This window comes from Solanum stenotomum, chromosome 10 (assembly GCF_019186545.1).
Source record: "Solanum stenotomum isolate F172 chromosome 10, ASM1918654v1, whole genome shotgun sequence".
Taxonomy (NCBI): Eukaryota; Viridiplantae; Streptophyta; class Magnoliopsida; order Solanales; family Solanaceae; genus Solanum; species Solanum stenotomum.
Window position 1 is genome coordinate 39,983,422 of NC_064291.1, and position 19,446 is coordinate 40,002,867.

At 38.5% G+C, this 19,446-nt stretch overlaps 1 pseudogene; it reads left to right on the forward strand.

The window, feature by feature from the left end:
* LOC125842005 (protein RRC1-like) overlaps positions 1 to 18,820 on the forward strand; it is a 36,116-nt pseudogene extending 17,296 nt beyond the window's left edge.
* Positions 18,821 to 19,446: the final 626 nt, after the last annotated feature.

Below are 19,446 nucleotides of genomic sequence, written 5' to 3' on the forward strand. Positions count from 1 at the left end.
ACTCAACGGCGTAGTCGAAATTTTCATCAGAGGTCATTTCGATAAAAAGTGGGTCCCACTTCTAAAAGTCATTTTAAGTCAAAACCCACAAAAGGGCTCGGAAAGATATCGAAAACCTTCATACACAAAAGAAGGGTCAATCTAGACCAAACTCGACATTCCAGAGCTAACCATGCTGACAGAATTCTCATCCGAGCGCGTTTACTCGGAATGTTGACCAAAGTCAAACTTAGGCTTAAACTTAAAGTTAAAACGCCTAATCGCACCGACTCACACTGAAAATCTCGAGAGTCATGTCGACCATGCTACTAGCCTAAAATGACCCTTTCGGAGCTGATGGAATCGTCAGAATTGGATTCCGATGTCATCTTCTTGAACTTTTGATCGAAAATGATCGTTCAAGGTTCATAAGCTCCAAAACACAAAAACTCGCACCAAGACCAAACGAACGACCAGGTGATCGAACTGTCAGTCCTAGCAAGTCATAAATGACTTGGGGTCGCTATAGGAACGCTCTAAACGACACACAGAAGGCAAGACACAGAAATGACCATGAGGGTCATTACAGCTTCCTTTTGGAGAATTCACCAACACATTGAAAATCATTTTTCCAGTTCTTGCCGTCCACTTATCCATCATATAGAACATCCAAACTTGTTCCGTTCTACCTGATGTTTCTCCACATTTTTTTGTCTCTTCCACTTTAGTTAGATAAGGACCTCTAAATTCATGATAAGTAGGGGGCTTCATTCTTGGACAATTGACCTACGGCCTCAATGAAGACTCCAAAAGTGTAAATATAATTGACACAATTAAAGGGGAGCCCTGCATCGTACACCCACCGTGAAAAAGCCGTAACTGCACGATCCTTCAAAATATCATTGGCAACATCATGCAAATTTCTTTTAAGCGCTTCTCCATGTCCCGTCTCTTGACTTCTGCGGAAGTAACAATCTAAAGGACCTTTCCTGCCGTTGATCCAGAACTTGAAGAGACTGTTTTTGCAAAAAGCGATAAATCAACAGCTTCACCTTCTTCCATTTCATCATCATCAGCGCCAACTGTACTGACCACTAGGCACCCGTTGGTTGCATATATATCTATTTTTACAGAAATGCATTACGGTCTTTCAAGAGTTTATCGCATGGTTCTGTAACCTTGGATTAATGCCCTTTTCCCCTCAAACTAGTATCAAAATGAGCAAATTAGCATCTGAAATCTAGTCCTATTTTGAGTTCATTTCGCTATGATTTTGGTCCCTTGTCTGGATACAAAATGGCCCCTTAGTGTAGTATAGCACTCACTCTAACTAAATCCAAAAGCTGGAGGTATTTCCATATCGTCGTTACTGTTCCCTTTTTTGGCTCCTTCGAATTTGTGTATTTGATAAGAAACCAGGCAAATTATAGGATCCTGTGGTTGGTTTTGCTATCTATCTAAATATTCAGTGAACATTTCAAATTTTTTTCTTTGTTGTGAGGGAAGATAATATATCCTACAACTGAGAATAGGTTAGAAAGCAATAAGTTCTCTATGCCCATAAGAAGAAAACGCAGTGAATTGATTAAAAGCGTTTTTGCTTGTTATTAAATATGCTGATCACTGGCTTCTTTCTTCTTTAATTGGTTATATTGGTGCAAATTAATGTGTCATTAATGGTTTACTCGTCTTTATTGCTGCTCTGTAGAAACATACTAATACTTACTCATGGGTGGTAATCATGTGATGCTACTTTCGGTTTACTTGTATAGATGTATAATTCATCTTATATCACGTCTCCTTGATCCTTTATCTTTTACGTTCTTCCCCTTTTATTTTACTGATCCTGTCACTGTTTAAGGATATATTGGTAGCAATTATTCTGGAATGTATCTTGTGTACTACAGGTATGTGCCTTCTTTCTTACCACCTCCCATGGCAACTACGGGCAGAGATCATGAGAAGGTCAGTGGGTGTTTGAAATCTCTGTGGTGCAAGAGTAGTTAACTTGTAACTTCTAGATATCTAAATATGTTGGTTACTTCTAGCAGAAGGAGGACAAGCCGAGGGAAAAAGAGAAGGGCAAGGCTAGGAACATTGATAATTTCATGGAGGAACTGAAACACGAACAAGAAATGAGGGAAAGGCGTAACCAAGACCGTGAACAGTGGCGTGATCGTCATATTGAAAATTCTGCTGTAAGTGGATTTACGATCAGCAAAGAAAAAAATGTTCAGATTGTTTTTTTTTAATCTTCTGTTTTTATTCTTGAATTCATGAATCAGATCTGAGGAGATTTGGCAAAAAGTCAAGATAACGTATGATGTAATAGGTTCTATTCAGATTGAACACGTTAAAACTTGAGGAGTGTTGGGTGCATTAAAAAAGGTTGTAGACAGTTAGTTACATCATGTTCTCTCAATGATATCTGTATCTGAATCTTTTGTGGGAACTGGAGAAGTTATTTACAGCACTTAAAAGATTACTTTTACCACACCTGGAGTAGATACACAAGTTTTGCACGAATCTTACATGTACACATCTTGTTGTAATTTCTGATGTGCTATGAGTGCGCACTGTCAGTTTTCTCAGAGCAACACTTCAACGACTATGAATATATGATATTATCACGTGATCACAATTTGTCATACTATTTGCATCTATGATCCATTTTCCTTCCTTAACATCTATGATCTGAAACATAAAATAATCTTTTCATGCATTTGGTCATCTTAAGATGAATTTTCCTTTATGTTACCCTGTGCACACCCAAAGGTTAGCAGTTGCGGGTTCCCTTGTCATTAAAAAAGATGAATTTTCCTTTATGGATTTGTGTTAGATATCGGATGGAGGAAAACAATTACATCTTTGATGATCCTTTCTTTAACTTCATCACTTTCGTCCACAAAAAATATAGGACTCCTTCTCACTCTCTGCTACTCATTGGATCACTAAACACCCCAAAGGCCTATCCCAGCCCTCTATAGTCTGAACATGCCTCCAATATCTATATCTGGTCTATACCTGAAAATGTTTTAGGCAATGATCATTTGTCAAATATATTTACTTGGAAAAATAGTGATTTAAAATATGGTATGCCTAACCAAATGGAGGTTTGATATGACCTCTTGTTGTGTCGCAATGATGATATTTATATATCCTAAAATCTTACTCTTTCCTCAGCAATCTAGTTGGTTTGATGAACTGCCCGATGACTTTGATCCTAGTGGAAGGCCTGGATCATTTGATGATGGAGACACACAAAACGACGAATTTCTATGTAGGAAATCTATCACCTCAGGTAAGGTTTTCGTGCTTAATTTTCATATCATTAGTTTTTGCTTTAGGTGTTTCTTTTGTGTGATTCCTATTTATTTTATTTATTTGCAGGTTGATGAGAATTTTCTTTTGCACACATTTGGGAGATTGGCCCCATTGCAAGTGTAAAAATAATATGGCCAAGGACAGAAGAAGAAAGAAGGCGGCAGAGGAATTGTGGTTTTGTATCTTTCATGAATAGTGCTGATGCTCAGGCTGCAACAGATGAGATGGAAGGTTACCTTCAGCTTCTTGATTTGAATGTAAATTTATTTCTTTATCTATTCTTTTGTTTAATAAGTGTGATTTGTGTTGCTCTTTGTAGAACACTTCTATTGCCCCCCCCCCCTTTATTTTCCCCCCTCCAGACGTTTAGGAATTGTTCATTAGGTTCTTAGTGCTTGACCAAGTGGACTTTTTTTTTTGAAGTACAGAATTATAGGATCCTCAATGACAAGTGGTAGCTCAGTAAGATGACAGCAAGTAGTTAAATAGGATATATGTCTGTTTAAAAACATACATATGGAGTTTCCCCCAAGGCTTCGTTCTAGTGGTAAAAGCACAACACATGATGTGTAGAGTAGGCCCATGTCAGGGGTTCGAACCCTGCCGCAAACGAAAGACTGGTATTTGAGTGGAGAAGGGCCATTATCCACCAAATTCCGAACTGTGCACCACCAGCCTGGTGGGGATTTCTCGGTTTATAAAAAAAAGAAAAAGAAAAACATACACGTGGAGTCTACAATGCATAAATGTACAACAACAACAGCAACAACATACCCAGTGGAATCCCACAAAGTGGGGTCTGGGGAGGGTAAAGTGTACGCAGACCTTACCACTACCTCGTGGAGGTAGAGAGGCTGTTTCCGGTGGATCCTCGGCTCAAGTACATCCAAACCAAGTAAGAGAAGAGAAAACATTATATAAAACATAACATCCAATAAGAAAACTAGTGCATAATCAACAACGGAGACAATAACATCAAGAAAGTACTGTGAGAGGCGAATCGCAGTAAACAACAAATGGCTATAGGATCACAAACAAGAACTACAAGTGCCAGGCAAGGACTACTACAAACACTACCAACCCATACCCTCGCAAGGAAAGACAACACGATAACCCTACTAACCTTCAACCTTAATACGCGACCTCCACTCCTTCCTATCTAGAGTCATGTCCTTGGTGATGTGAAGCTGAGCCAAGTCCTGTCTAATCACCTCTCCCCAATACTTCCTAGGCCTACCTCTACCCCTCCGCGTACCCTCTACCACCAGCCCCTCGCACCTCCTCACTGGGGTGTCTGCGCACCGCCTCTTCACATGCCCAAACCATCTCAATCTCGCTTCCCTCAGCTTGTCCACCACAGGAGCCACTCCCACCTTCTCCCGGATAACCTCATTCCTAATCTTATCGCTCCTAGTGTGCCCACACATCCATCTCAACATCCTCATCTCCGCAACATGCATTTTTTGAACATATGAGTTCTTGACTGGCCAACACTCCGCTCCATACAACAAGGCCGGTCTAACTACCACTCTGTAGAACTTACCTTTAAGTTTAGGTGGAACTTTATTATCACACAAGACTCCAGAAGCAAGCCTCCATTTCATCCAAGCAGCCCTTATGCGATGTGTGACATCATCGTCAATGTCACCACTTCCTTGGATTACAGCCCCAAGATACTTAAAACTTTCTTTCTTAGGAATGATCTGTGTGTCAAGTCTCACTTCCCCATCTGCCTCATCCAACGCATCACTGAATTTGCACCCTAAATATTCCGTATTAACACAAGCAACAAATGTTGTTGATCTTACTTGTTTGTTTGTCTATTGGTTCCAGTTGACTGTCTCCATCCTTGTCCTTTTCTTGGGTTTCCTCTCCTTGTTCTGTGTCTATTCTGATTCTTTTTTTGTTTGAGATATACATCTGGTAGTAGAAGGATATTCACAAGGAACAAGGTTTTGGATCAGTGATTTTCCATTCTTTGTTTTGTCGATAGTCTTCTTCATGAAGTAGTCAAAAGAGAAGCGCAGAAGTTGAGGTGCGCTCAAGCTGGCCCAGACACCACAAGTGTATATATATATATAAGCGAAGTGCAGAAAAGCGCTAAAGTTTGTTGGGATTTTAGGTGCAAAGCACAACCAAAATGTTGATTTCAATGAAGAAACACTAGTAAAGAAAGAACTAGAAATATATATGTCACAAAGAAAAAAAATCTGCTAACACGAATAAAAATTATTTGGACAAAAGAACTGAAAAAACTATAATTAAGCAAATATATGAAGTAAAAATCATGTCCAATGTTTAAAAGCCATTTAAATTTCTGAATTTAGATGGGAAAAATGTAGTTTTTCTTATATGGTTAGTTTTCTTGTACTAAATTTATAATATCTAATTGCTGATCACTAACTATTCATTCATAACGTTTTTAACAGTTAATGAAATAGTTTACCAAATATATTTATAATTAAGTGCTGTCCTGTTAAACGCAAAGTCCATAGGTGATGAGGTGCATGTCTTAGCTCGTAAGGATTGAGACTAAAACACCACCTAAGTTTGGCAAAGTACATAACCTGGCTTTAACTGAGCTTCAGGCATTAATTAGCGCCTCAACTGAGCATTTAATAACTTTGCTTCTTAGGTGGTGCCTCCTCTAGTTTCAACTATGTGCTCATTCCAAAAGTGTCTTTTCCATGACCTGTCTAAATTTGGTATGAAGTTGGAAATTAAATAGTAGTGTGGTCTTGCATGGGGATGCTAGCATGTGTACTAATTCCTTGTGCACCCATTTTATTGCTTATATTCTGTATCTTCTGCAATACTCCAATTGGATTTGATTTTAGCAATGTATGTCTGATATCTAAAACCACATTATTCTTATCCAGGAGTTATTGTTTATGAATATGAGTTGAAGATTGGGTGGGGTGAATCTGTCTCTTTGGCTTCTCAAGCACTCCCTGCTCCTTCTCCAGGACATATGGCTATCAGGAGTAAGGAGGTTTGTCTATTATTTTGAGTACAATGCCCTGTTATATACATGTTAAGAATTTGATAAATGGTAAAGTCAAGGAGAATTAATAATGAATAAGTAATAGAGTGAATGATTTGATGAGTTATGTATGTTAAACTATTGTATGATCAGTTGAATACATCTTAAAAACAAAGACAATGGAAGAAGCATATGTTTCATGTTGGAATAAATTGTGTTATTTGTTGGTTTGATATGTATAGACATCCTGTAGTGGTGTATCTCACCCTTTTTCTTGGAAATGTTTCCCAGTTTCTTTTTATGATATCACCTTATGCTCATGCACTTATTCAAGAGGTCTATCTTCTTTGACTTTCAGGGTGCAACTGTTATCTTATCTGGTCCATCAGGTCCTCCAGTTACTACTGTTCCAGGCCAGAATACTGAGTTGGTATGATGATTAGTTGATCGTTGCACATTTCCTTGTTCGTTCTTTCTTTGTTGGATAATTATCTGATCTCTATAGCTCTTCTTTACAGTGTTATTCAAAGATATCATGATTGAGTGAAGCAAAATGTTCAGAGAGTTTATGTCTATTGGAGTAGATTTGAGAGGGTTCTTGTCAGTTTTGTTTTAAATTGCAATTTTTGCCTTATACTATATAGAATAGGCATTTCACTTGGTATGGATTATTGTTTGAATAACAAATATGATCAAAATTTGAAATTACCAAGAAATCAAATAGGTACAACTCCGTATTTAGTTATTTTTAGCAACTTTGTTCATGGGTTTTGCTTAATCATGTGTTTTTTCTTAATTCAACCATGAGGATTGATGTTGCTTTAATCATACCATTTTAATTCTAACTTCTTTTTTACTGGATTTAACACGAAAGTGAAGGAAGAGGACATTTTCAATAGGTGAATGAGAGGCGATTATGACAGTGTTTGGGGAAATGGAGAAGCGTTTAGAGGAGAAAAAATAAGGATAAAGAGAGATATTATAGATCTCTCACGCGCTTTTAATGAGTGCACTACATTCACTATGCCAGATCAACAATGTGTGTCTAATAGACACACTTTGAATATACATTAGGTGTTTAAAAGGAAGAAGGCCTTGCTAAGGTGTCTAAACGGAAAAAACGTGCAAGTTCAAGGGGATGCTTATGTGTTAAGCCTTGATACTTTAAAGGGATATATAAAAAATTGGCAATTATGTACTTGAAATAATAGATACACCCAAGCCAGATTTAGTACATGTTTTTGAAGTTACTGGATGTTAAATGGTGCATGCCCTAAAGACCTCTACCTATGTTGTTCAGTTCCTTCAAAATCCTTGCATCTGACACAATTTTGGTGTGGTGTGGAATCTCTACATGCTTTAGTCAACCCAACTTGGATGTTTTGACTACACCTATGGCCAAGAAGTATATATTAATTGGGTATTTGTTTTTATTTTTGGTTATATCATATATGTGTTCATATAGGGCCGTTTGGTTTGAAAACATGTTATGCTGAGATTAGTTATATTGAGATTAACAACTAAGCCATGAGTAGTTATTGACTGTTTGATTTATTGTATTAACATACAAAAATACTCTCTACCTTATTTAGTAGAAAAAGGGTTTGAGGGACCTCACGTGTGTTTTCGTCATTTTCATTGTTTTATCCCAGTATAACTTATCTTGGTACTATTATTCCACCCTCTGGCAGGGATAACTTATCCTAGTACTAATTACAAATCATGGTATATTTATCCCAGCATTAGTAATCAAACAAGGGATAAGGCAGTACTAAATTTTTATCACAGGACTACCTATGATTGTCCAACATACCAAACCACCTCATAAAGTATTAATATATTTTGCTATTATATGAGATAACTTATGAACATAATATTTGGTGTTCACAAAGAACTTAATTATCCTAGCTTTAGTTTAAGAACCTCAATTCAGTGCCAATATACTTATTTATGTCATGATAAATTATTGGTTGTATCTTAAAACCTGTACTCAATACTCCTCTCCTCATCCCCGATTCCTAAGATTTAAGTGATGGCAATCCAACTTCTAGATCTGCACCTGTGTCAGGTGCCCACAACTGTATCCTGGCAACATAGTCTGCTGCATTGTTGGAATAGAAGATGACCACAGCAAGATCTGTGGAACAGTATACAAGTGGCTATATATATGGCGCACTCTGTGGAATGAAAGTAATTAGAGATAATTTGTTGGCAAAAACAAAAATATTTGCAACTTAAAGCACAAATGTTTAGCTCTCTTAGTCAACAAAAATGAAAATATTTGCACTCATATTTACCTCTCTTAGCCTTTTGGTGTAAGATGAAAATGTACAGGATGCCTAATGTCCTTAGTTCTTTTCACAAGTAGCTAGGTGTACTGAGATGCAATCATATTGCTGATGGTTGTACTACTCATCCATTGCACTCTCTCGGTGCTAATTAATTTTTGATAAAATTTTCATTACATTCTCAAAAAGGTATCAGCAGAAAGATTTCTTAGTACATGAGAAAATATTGAATTAGGGAGTACTCTATTTGTTAATGCTTGAGCATATAAAGTAAATGCTTGAGTGTATATTCTCGTTATGAACATTTGATATGGAAATATAGCAGTTGAGTGGGTTAAGTCTGATGTGGACCTTGACTTTCCTAAGATTTCCAAGACATGAAAAGAAGATATGTATATTTCAAGAAAGTGCCTATATATGCGGTATAGAGAAATAAGTCCGATGAAGGTGATGGAATGTTTAAGGTTCAAAATATAGATTACATGCATGAGTTTGTAAGGGACGCAGAATACATGTCTTAGATCTTATAAATAGGGACATTTAGCTTTTCTTTTGGAAGCTGACTATTGATGTACATACTTTTGGAAGCACTTTCTTAGTGCTATTTCAATTTTCAATCAGCATGTCTTCTGATGTGTGATTTTGTACACATGTATTATTCTTGAGTATCTCCGATCTATAATGAAGATGATTACTAAGCACCTTTTTCCTATTTCATCTGATCGATGCATTTTTTTGGTCACTCCAGATGTACCTGATATTATGGTTGTTCCGCCTGAGGATGATCATCTATGCCACGTTATTGATACTATGGCTCTGTGTGTTCTCGACGGAGGTTGTGCTTTTGAACAAGCCATAATGGAGCGAGGCCGTGGAAATCCTCTCTTCAGTTTCTTGTTTAAGCTTGGCTCAAAGGAGCATACTTACTATGTTTGGAGGCTTTATTCTTTTGCTCAGGTAACTTGCTGCAGCTGTAAAGTCTGGATATATATTATTGCAATTATTTTCTTCCTGTTAAATGGAGTTAATAATACTTATGGCATCACTTCATTGATCACTTTTACAATCCATGTGGATACTTCAAACAACGTTTCAATGTTGGAAAGCCAATAGTTTCATGCAGTAGTAGGTGACAAGAATTTTGTTCTTGTCAATTATTGTTTCTCTTTCTATGTTATGCAAAGCAATATGACTAATTGTACTTGTGATATAATCAATCAGTGAAATACTTCATTTGTCTGATACCCTTTTGTTGGAATGTATGCGTCCACTAGTCTAGATGGGACCAGGTCCTCAGCACAGTTACAATAACAGAAAATAAACAAAGTGCTGAAAGTAAAGATTGCACAACAACTTTACGTGGAAACCTCCTTGCTCAAGGGAGTAAAACCACGACCTGGCCTGCCAGGACTTTTCAAACTTCTTTCACTAATCTTCTCCAAGCAAAAGTAAAAGCAAGTTTACAAACCGAGATTAGCCTACTAATCCCAACTCTAAGCAATACCTCCTATTACTTAGATGAGCCAGAGCAGATACAGCACTACTCACTAAGCTATCACTCTTAGATAACTTAGACTTTGCTAAGCGGATACAACACCGCCCACTATACTAATCCTAATCGATTAATATAGACTTTTAGAGTAAGAACCTAAGTTACCCTTAACCTAGTTCTTACAATGATTCAAACAAGTTTGAAACGTTTCTTTCACAAAACGAATCCTACAATGTAAGCACTATTACAAGCAAACAAAGTAACAGCTGGTACAAGAAGCTCTTGAAGTAATTGATCAGATCCCTTGTTGTTCTTGAAGCTCTTGAAGTAATTGATCAAGTTCCTTGCTGTTCTTGAAGCTCTTGAAAGACTTTCCCTTTGAATGAATTAATTGATATTGTTGTATTTTGTTTAGTATATACCACAAAAGTTATTACCAAACGTACAAGCAACCTCCTTGCTTCTGATTTGTGAAGTACTCTGCAGCTTCTGACGCAGACAGCTTTTACAGCTGTACCACACTTTGTCACTGGACGAGCATACTCTGCAGAGGACCAGGTCCCTGCACTTGTGAGGAGATCATCAAAACACCAAAAGGCATAAGCTCTTATCAATTTCCCCCTTTTTGATGATGACAAACAACCTGCATAACTCCTCACGTGAGTGAACAGACATTCATTCAAATACATAACAAATTCCCCCTTTGTTAGTGCACCAGTGACAACCACAGTTCATTCCCCCTTAGTTCAATGCCCCTAACAACCATAGTTTGTTCCCCCTTAGTTCAGTGCCCCCTATTCCACAACCAACTTTACAACAAAACTTCCCCCTTTTGACATCATTGAAAAGGTGAAGCAGTAAACATATTCAAGTTAAATGCAAGGCAATAAAGAATTCAGGGCCTTGGGCCACACAGAACATGTGTATGTAAGCATAAAGAGAATATTAAGCCACACATGAACAGGGGAGAAACGTAAATAGCATTAGATCACAAATACTGACCACTGTAGTCAAGCAAAACAAACACAAAGCCACAAGAGTTTTAATCAGGATTGTAAGGAAACAAGACACTTTTAGGACGGAATGGGAAAGGGATTGAGGGTGCACATAAGCAGAGACAGATGCTCATTTGCATCCTCATGAGCCTTGATAAGCTGCATGTTGAGAGCCTTAACTTCCTCACTGAGTGATGCATTTGTCTTTAGCAGCTTTTCATTTTCATCCCTCGACATTTGCAACACCTGCTCATTTCCATCGCTGGTACCAGGTCCTCTCGAAACTGCCTTCTGTAATTTAGACCTCAATGAAGCGATTTCAATCTCCTTGTTATTCAGAATCTCAGTAAGATCAGTCACTTCCCGTTTAAGAGCAGCCTGCTGCTCTAGAACATCTGTCATTTGAGATCTGCCCCTAGCTTTTCCTTCAATACACGAACATTCCAGCATAATGGCAGGGAGGTTGATCTCTTCAAGTTCATCAAGTTTCTCCATGAGAAAAAGATCGGCAACAGATGCCACTGTTCTCTTTTCAGTTCTGGGCACTAACACCTTGTTGATGAACAAAAAAAAATTTATATTCCCCTTTGAGAAACCTTTTTGGTAACCCTACATTCTTGACATCTCCGCGTTTTAAGGCAAGTGCATCAAAAAGATTTGATATTCCAAATTTGGTTAGAATGCCAGGGTTAAAGACTCTGCCATTTAAAACCTTCTGGTTCTCCATTGCCGTTATCCTCTCCTCTCTTGTCATTTCCTTTTCTTCACTTTTGTTTTTGCACCCTAGGGCCTGGTCCCTTTATGAGTTTTTATTTTCAGCCACCTGTTTTCTAACTTTCTCCCTTTTCACAAGAGATTTCTTTACAACCTTCTGGAGTAGAAAAGGAGAAGTTGAATGAACTAAGATTTTCAACTTCTTGGGAGATAGGGATCTTTGAAGAAGAATTAGAGTTAGACATTTTGAGAAAGAGAGAAAAGTTATGGAAAGGGGATTAGTGAATTTCAACAACAATTGTTTGATGAGATTTTGTAATTTGATTCACTAAGAGAAGTAGAATATAAAGCCAAAAAGACATCGGGTCCCCAACAGTAGCAACCTTTGATTTAAAAGCGAAAAGACATCTGAAACTGACGCGATGAATGGGCGAAGGACATGTGACAGTGATGTTGACATACAGACAGTGTAGTATAAGTGATACTAACCTCAGCAGGACCAGGTCCCCTTTTCAGTTTGCAACCCTGTCAGTATGATTTAATCTTCCCTTCAGTTAGACACACCATGAGTGTATACCTACATTAAGGTACCAAAAGTGAATTCTTAAATGACAAGCATTAAAACAAGTATAGATACCTGCCCTCCGTAACATAATCAAAATAAAAGATTTTTGTGCAAACTTGTCACGGAATCAGGTAATCTTGTGCATCCCCAGCCTCATCGTGCTTTTAAAGAAACATTCTTTACTCAATGACTTTGTAAAGATATCAGTCAGCTGGTCCTCAGTCTTACAGAACTTCATCACCATATTTTGCTTCTCAACATTGTCCCTCAGGAAATCAGTGATGATCCAAGAAAATGTGTCATGCCTGATGTACTCTTTCGATCTACAAGAAAGCCTGCATAGTCAGCATCTGCAAAACCAATTAAATCAAGTGAGTCACATGTTAGGTAGAGGAGGACCAGGTCCTGAGTTCCCTTCAAGTATCTCAGGATACGTTTGGCTGCCTTCAGGTGAGACTCTTTTGGTGCTGCTTGAAGTCTTGCACAAATTCCTACACAGAACACTATGGCTGGCCTGCTTGCTGTGAGGTACAAGAGTGACCCAATAATTCCCCTATACATGGTCTGATTTACCTCTACGTCATTTTCATCTCTATCAAGTTTCACACTTGTGCTTATAGGAGTATCCATCACCTTTGCCTCAAGAAGATTAAATTTCTTGAGCAACTCTTTGATGTACTTCTCTTGGCATATTGAAATGTCTTGGGAGGTTTGTTTGATCTTCAAGCCTAGGAAGAAAGTGAGTTCTCCCATTATGCTCATTTCAAACTCACTACTCATCAGAACAACAAAATTCCTTGCAGAGTAAATTTGTAGTGGCTCCAAAGATGATATCATCCACATAAACCTAAACAATCAACAACATTATTTATACACCGGATAAGCCTTGCTGGAGGAAGAGTATTCCACAAATACTCTTTCAACATCATTGAGATTACACTTCTCAATATCATCATTTTGGTCACAAAACATGTACTATTCACCATTTCAGCCCAAAAGTCCTTTGTAAAATTAACAGCCTGTATATTCCACTTGAAGGATGGTTTGATCTGTTTTTCTTTTAACACAAACATCACAAGCTTTGTCATCGGTAAATTTTATTTTGAGCAAATCGAGGACCAGGTCCCTTGACACAAGTTTGTGCAGTAGAGAAACATTTACAAGAGCACGTCTCTCATGTCATACCTCAGCATTCTCACTTTGAGCACTAAGGCAAGTGAGACTGTCACAGTGAACATCAATCAGATCAACAATACGCATGTTCTTGCATCTTTTTTCTATCAAATCATCCCCGAGAGAGCAAGTATGTGACCACATGTTCTTTCCGATAAGAACTTAACTTTGTTTCATTCATCACAAATCTATGAAACACTTAAAAGATTGTACTTCAACCATTGACATAGTACACATTCTCAATAGTGTGTTCTATAGATTTCCCAATCATGCCTTCACAAAAAAAACATACCTTTTCTGCCATCGCCAAATGAGACACCTCCACCTTGAAGTGCCTTGAGAGAGAAGAAGTTTTCAGTTTCCCAGTCACGTGCCTTGAGCATCCGCAATTCATGAATCAACGTTGACTGCTGCTACTTCTTCTCACAAGAATACCATATCACTTGTTAGCCTTGGCAACCCACTTTAGTTGGAGTTCCCAATAAGCAGATAAAGGAGTGATAAGAGAATTCTTTGTCCAGTGAGGCAGATTGATTTTTTTCAACGTAGGAACAGGAGCACGACCAGGTCCCTTCTTCTGCCAGTTCTTCTGTTGACCAGGTCTCTTCTTCTGCGTGTTGCTCTGTTGACCAGGTCCCTTCTTCTTCCTGTTCCTCTGCTTAGAATATTTTGAGAGTTTATCTTGGGTCCTTTTCCAAGATGGACAATCCTTCTTCAAGTGACCATCGCGACCACAATGTAGACACGGCAAACTATCAGACATAGACACATCTTTGCCATGGAGATTGTAAGAAGGACTTTTGCTTAAATTTCCTAACCCCTTCCTATCATTTTGACCTTCACTGGTAAGCTTTGCAAGGAATTTTGAGGAGTTAGTCCACTTGAGAGATTTGTTCAGTTCTTCCTTGACACGGACCAGGTCCCTCTCTAACTGATTATTTCTCTCCAAGGCCATAGCAAGTTTTGTTTCAGCAGTATTCAAACTGGTTTCTAGCTCGACTTGCAAGTTGCTGGCCTCCCCCTTACTTCTGCCACATTTCTCACTCATCATTTTTAATTTTTCCCTAAATTCTAGATTTTCAGCTTCTAGAACCATCAATTGTTCTTCCACAACAGACATTTGGTCAACCAAGGCTACCTTTTCTTCCCGAAGGATATCTAGGCTGTTGTTCATCAGATCATTTTCAGTTGTTAACTCAATGAAAGAGTCAATTAAAACAACGGCTAGACTTCTCAACTTCTTAACACAGTAAACATGCAAGTTTTGTTTAAGATCAGAAAGGGTTACCTCTTCTTCATCTACCTCATCATCAGATTTTGCCATAAAGGCTTCATCAGAGTGCTCAGAGTCATCTGAAACACTCGAGGAGTCTTCCCATGCAGTCATCTCCCTCTTTACCGTCTGGAAAAAGGTTTCTCTTCTGCTACTGCTGGCACGGACCTGGTCCCCCTCTTGATCTTTTACTTCCTTGTTATCAACTTCAAGCACAAAACAGTCTCTCATGGTGTGACCTGGTTGATCGCGCTTGTAACACATGCCACTAGGGCTTGTAGCGCTATCATGAGCTTCTTCCTTTATGGAACCTCCACGTTTACTCACAAGTTTTTGAAATTTTTGAGTGAGATAGTCCATGGTCTCATCTACTTCAAAGTTCTCACATTGTGACACCTTGGAGGCTAGTGATTCATACCTTTCTGCATCTCCCTTTTGATCAGCATCCTCAGTCAGATCTGCCTTTGTTTCCTCAGCTTCATCATAGGTAGTTCTCAGCAGATCCCAAATTTCTTTAGCTGATTCGCACGAAGAAATCATATTATATACATTAGGTCCGATTCCACACATTAAGAACTTCTTAGCCTTGTGATTTTTCTCAACTTTCTGTTTGTCAAATTCATTGTATTGCTGTCGAGTTTTGACAACGACCCTTGTGACATCCTCATATTTTACTTCTATAGATGGCACATAGGGACCCTCACAAATAACATCCCACAGCTCACAGTCTTCAGCCATTATGAAGTCAAACATGCAATGTTTCCACCACCGGTAATACTGACCATCAAACAAGGGTGGCCTTGTTGAAGACCGACCTTCTTGCCATCTCAGTGGAGCAACCATTCTTTCCATAAGAATCTCTCTTGGTGTTAACCAGCTAGAGAGCACCTGCTCTGATACCACTTGTTGGAATGTATGCGTCCACTAGTCTAGATGGGACCAGGTCCTCAGCACAGTTACAATAACAGAAAATAAACAAAGTGCTGAAAGTAAAGATTGCACAACAACTTTACGTGGAAACCTCCTTGCTCAAGGGAGTAAAACCACGACCTGGCCTGCCAGGACTTTTCAAACTTCTTTCACTAATCTTCTCCAAGCAAAAGTAAAAGCAAGTTTACAAACCGAGATTAGCCTACTAATCCCAACTCTAAGCAATACCTCCTATTACTTAGATGAGCCAGAGCAGATACAACACTACTCACTAAGCTATCACTCTTAGATAACTTAGACTTTGCTAAGCGGATACAACACCGCCCACTATACTAATCCTAACCGATTAATATAGACTTTTAGAGTAAGAACCTAAGTTACCCTTAACCTAGTTCTTACAATGATTCAAACAAGTTTGAAACGTTTCTTTCACAAAACGAATCCTACAATGTAAGCACTATTACAAGCAAACAAAGTAACAGCTGGTACAAGAAGCTCTTGAAGTAATTGATCAGATCCCTTGTTGTTCTTGAAGCTCTTGAAGTAATTGATCAAGTTCCTTGCTGTTCTTGAAGCTTGAAAGACTCTCCCTTTGAATGAATTGATTGATATTGTTGTCTTTTGTTTAGTATATACCACAAAAGTTATTACCAAACGTACAAGCAACCTCCTTACTTCTGATTTGTGAAGTACTTTGCAGCTTCTGACGCAGACAGCTTTTACAGCTGTACCACACTTTGTCACTGGACGAGCATACTCTGCAGAGGACCAGGTCCCTGCACTTGTGAGGAGATCATCAAAACACCAAAAGGCATAAGCTCTTATCACCTTTGCAGGAATTAGGAAATTTTGTCCTCTTATGCTGTTCTTTTCTCACTACTAATTTTTTGTTCCTTATTAAAAAAAAACAGGGAGATACTCTTCAACGGTGGAGGACTGTCCCTTTCATCATGATAACTGGTAGTGGGAGGTAATGCATTGTTCCAGCTTATATCATCTTTCATTTACACATTTCATATTCATCTTTACTTTTGCTGAAGAATCAGATGTTTGATGCATGTGCATGTCAGTTCCTGAATGCATCACTTTTCAAGTCACTCTGTTTCTTAGGAAGCTTCTACCGATATTCCCCTGCAGGATATGCTTGCTGTGAAAGAATGAAATCATCTAAATAGAATTTGTCTTCCATTTTTTGCAAAGGCTTTGATGAAGTCCTGCAGCCTTTTTAGAAGTTCTCCTTGAAGATTGTGTTCTTTCTTTAAATATAAACAAATTTACATATGCAGGTGGATACCACCCTCTCTACCAACACCGAAAGGAGCTGATCATGAAAAACAAGCTGGGAGAACATATGCTGCTGGAAGAAGCAGGGTGTGCCCTTTTGCTAGCTTTCTGTTCCAAGGCATTTAAGAGTTTGCATACTTTGAAACTTAAGTAAAGTTTCTTTGTGATTGATGTTTCTTTCTATACTTTGTTCAGCGAGTGGAGGTTGAACGGACATTGACTGACGCTCAGAGGGATGAATTTGAGGATATGCTCCGTTCATTGACACTAGAAAGAAGTCAAATAAAAGAAGCAATGGGTTTTGCTTTGGACAATGCTGATGCTGCTGGAGAGGTAGCCTTTACGCTGGTTTCATGCAGCAGTGGAAGAGCTCACTTGTGCGTGAAGCTTTTCTTTCATATTTAACCTTCCAGAGGCAAAGCTGCTGATTTTGTACTCTGTTGTGTCAGTGTTCATAATGCTTCTCGTTGCCCCTTGCACTTGCATCTATTTCGGCAGTTTTTTTGTCTTGTAACATTAAGATAAGATTTAGCATGATCTGCTACATGTACACTTTGGATAGTTCTCATTCATGAGCATGTTCTAATACAGTTGCACTGCTGATTATAATTTGCAGGTTGTTGAAGTTCTGACAGAGTCTATGACTCTTTAAGGAAACTCCAATACCAACAAAAGTTTCTAGGCTCATGCTTGTCTGTGATATTCTTCATAATAGTAGTGCTCCTGTGAAGAATGCATCTGCCTATCGCACCAAATTTGAAGCCTCTTTATCAGACATTATGGAAAGCTTCAATGATTTATATCGAAATATAACAGGACGAATTACTGCCGAGGCACTTAAAGTAAGCTGTGCCTGTCACCTACATTTGATCTGCACTTGCTGCATATTTTGTATCTTTTTTTGGCTCCTTCTTGATGTGTGGTTAAGTTTTTCCTTACATGTTACAGGAGAGAGTTCTGTATGGGCTGATTGGTTTTTGTTTTCGGATGCCTATGTGAATGGTTTACGAGCTTATTTCTTCGAACTGGGAACTCTGGTATGACCCCCTTTCATTCTCTGCGTGGTGATGCACCTGAAGTGGAACAAAGGACCAGCTCTGATGATGCGGGTGATGGTGGCAAAGTTAACCCTGATGGTGCTTTGGCAATTGGGAAAGGAGCTGAGATGAAGGAAATGTTGAGCCTCTTCCCCTTACTGAGCTAGAAAGACGATGCAGGCACAATTGTTTGTCTATAGTAGGAGGTAAGGCAACGATGGCTGCTCGGTTTCTTTATCTGGAAGAGGCTGAAAAGCAGAGAGGTCATGAACTAGATAAAGATTTGAAATTTGCGAGCCATTCAAGTTTGGCTAGGTTCCCCAGTACTCAGAAAGATAGCAACCTTGAGTTGGATAGGATGGCTCCTTCCAAACGGAATAGTCAAGTGGCTTCTGACGTACAACTCAAACAAAGAGTGTCTGTATCTTCACCCCTAACAAATTCTGCTCCACACTATAAATCAATTGACTTTTCCAGTGAGACAATTTTGCCTACATCTAAATGGGCCAGGGAGGATGATGAACAAAAGAGAAGTCCAAGGGACCTGGGGTTGACATATTCATTTTCTGGAAGTGAGAATGCTGGTGATGGGCTTAGCAAGATCAAGGATGCAGAGCTTACAACTGACACTAGCAATTCAGCGTACCCGAAAAGTGGAATGACCGAAGTGTTGAGGTATGGGAAGTTGAGCATTCCTTGTGGGATTATTTCCGAAAATAGGTGTTACGTTATTGTCATGTCATCCATTTAATTTTCAATACTTCCCTAGTTCAGGAAGATACTCTCTTGAACGAATTTGGAGTGAAATTGTTCTCGGATTAAGCTTTCTTTGCTTGCAAGACTTTGAGATTAGGAACTTAATGAAAATTACTTGCTAACTTGTGTATCTCAAATCATTATATGAAAAAATTTAAAAGGTAGGAAACTACTCTGCCAAGAAAGAATTTCATACCTCTCAAGGCCAGCAATTGGATGTTCATTTTGATTTTAGTAGTTTACCTGTGGAATGAGACGTGGGTGCACTTTTACGAAATGAAAGACTCAGCATGTTGACTTTCATAATATTCTTCAGAGCAGGGATGTTTATATGCCCCAAGTGTTGGAAGCTTAGGATACTTCCCTATTTCCAGAATATTTGGAGGCCCATTCTCTTTCTGTTTCAATTTTTTGTGGGATAATATTCTATGACTCATAAGTTAAATTTGTTGCTCTCAATTTGCTATCCTCAGTTTTTCTCTTGTTCGGATTTTTTTTATATGGTCCACAACTAATTTATCAGACAAAAGCTGAGAGGTTGCATTGATTGAATCTCTTGAAGAACGAGGAAAAAAAAGTTCGGATGAAATTGAGAGTAAAGTTGAAATCCCCTACAATCTGAATATAGTTTATTGAATTTCAGCGGAGATACA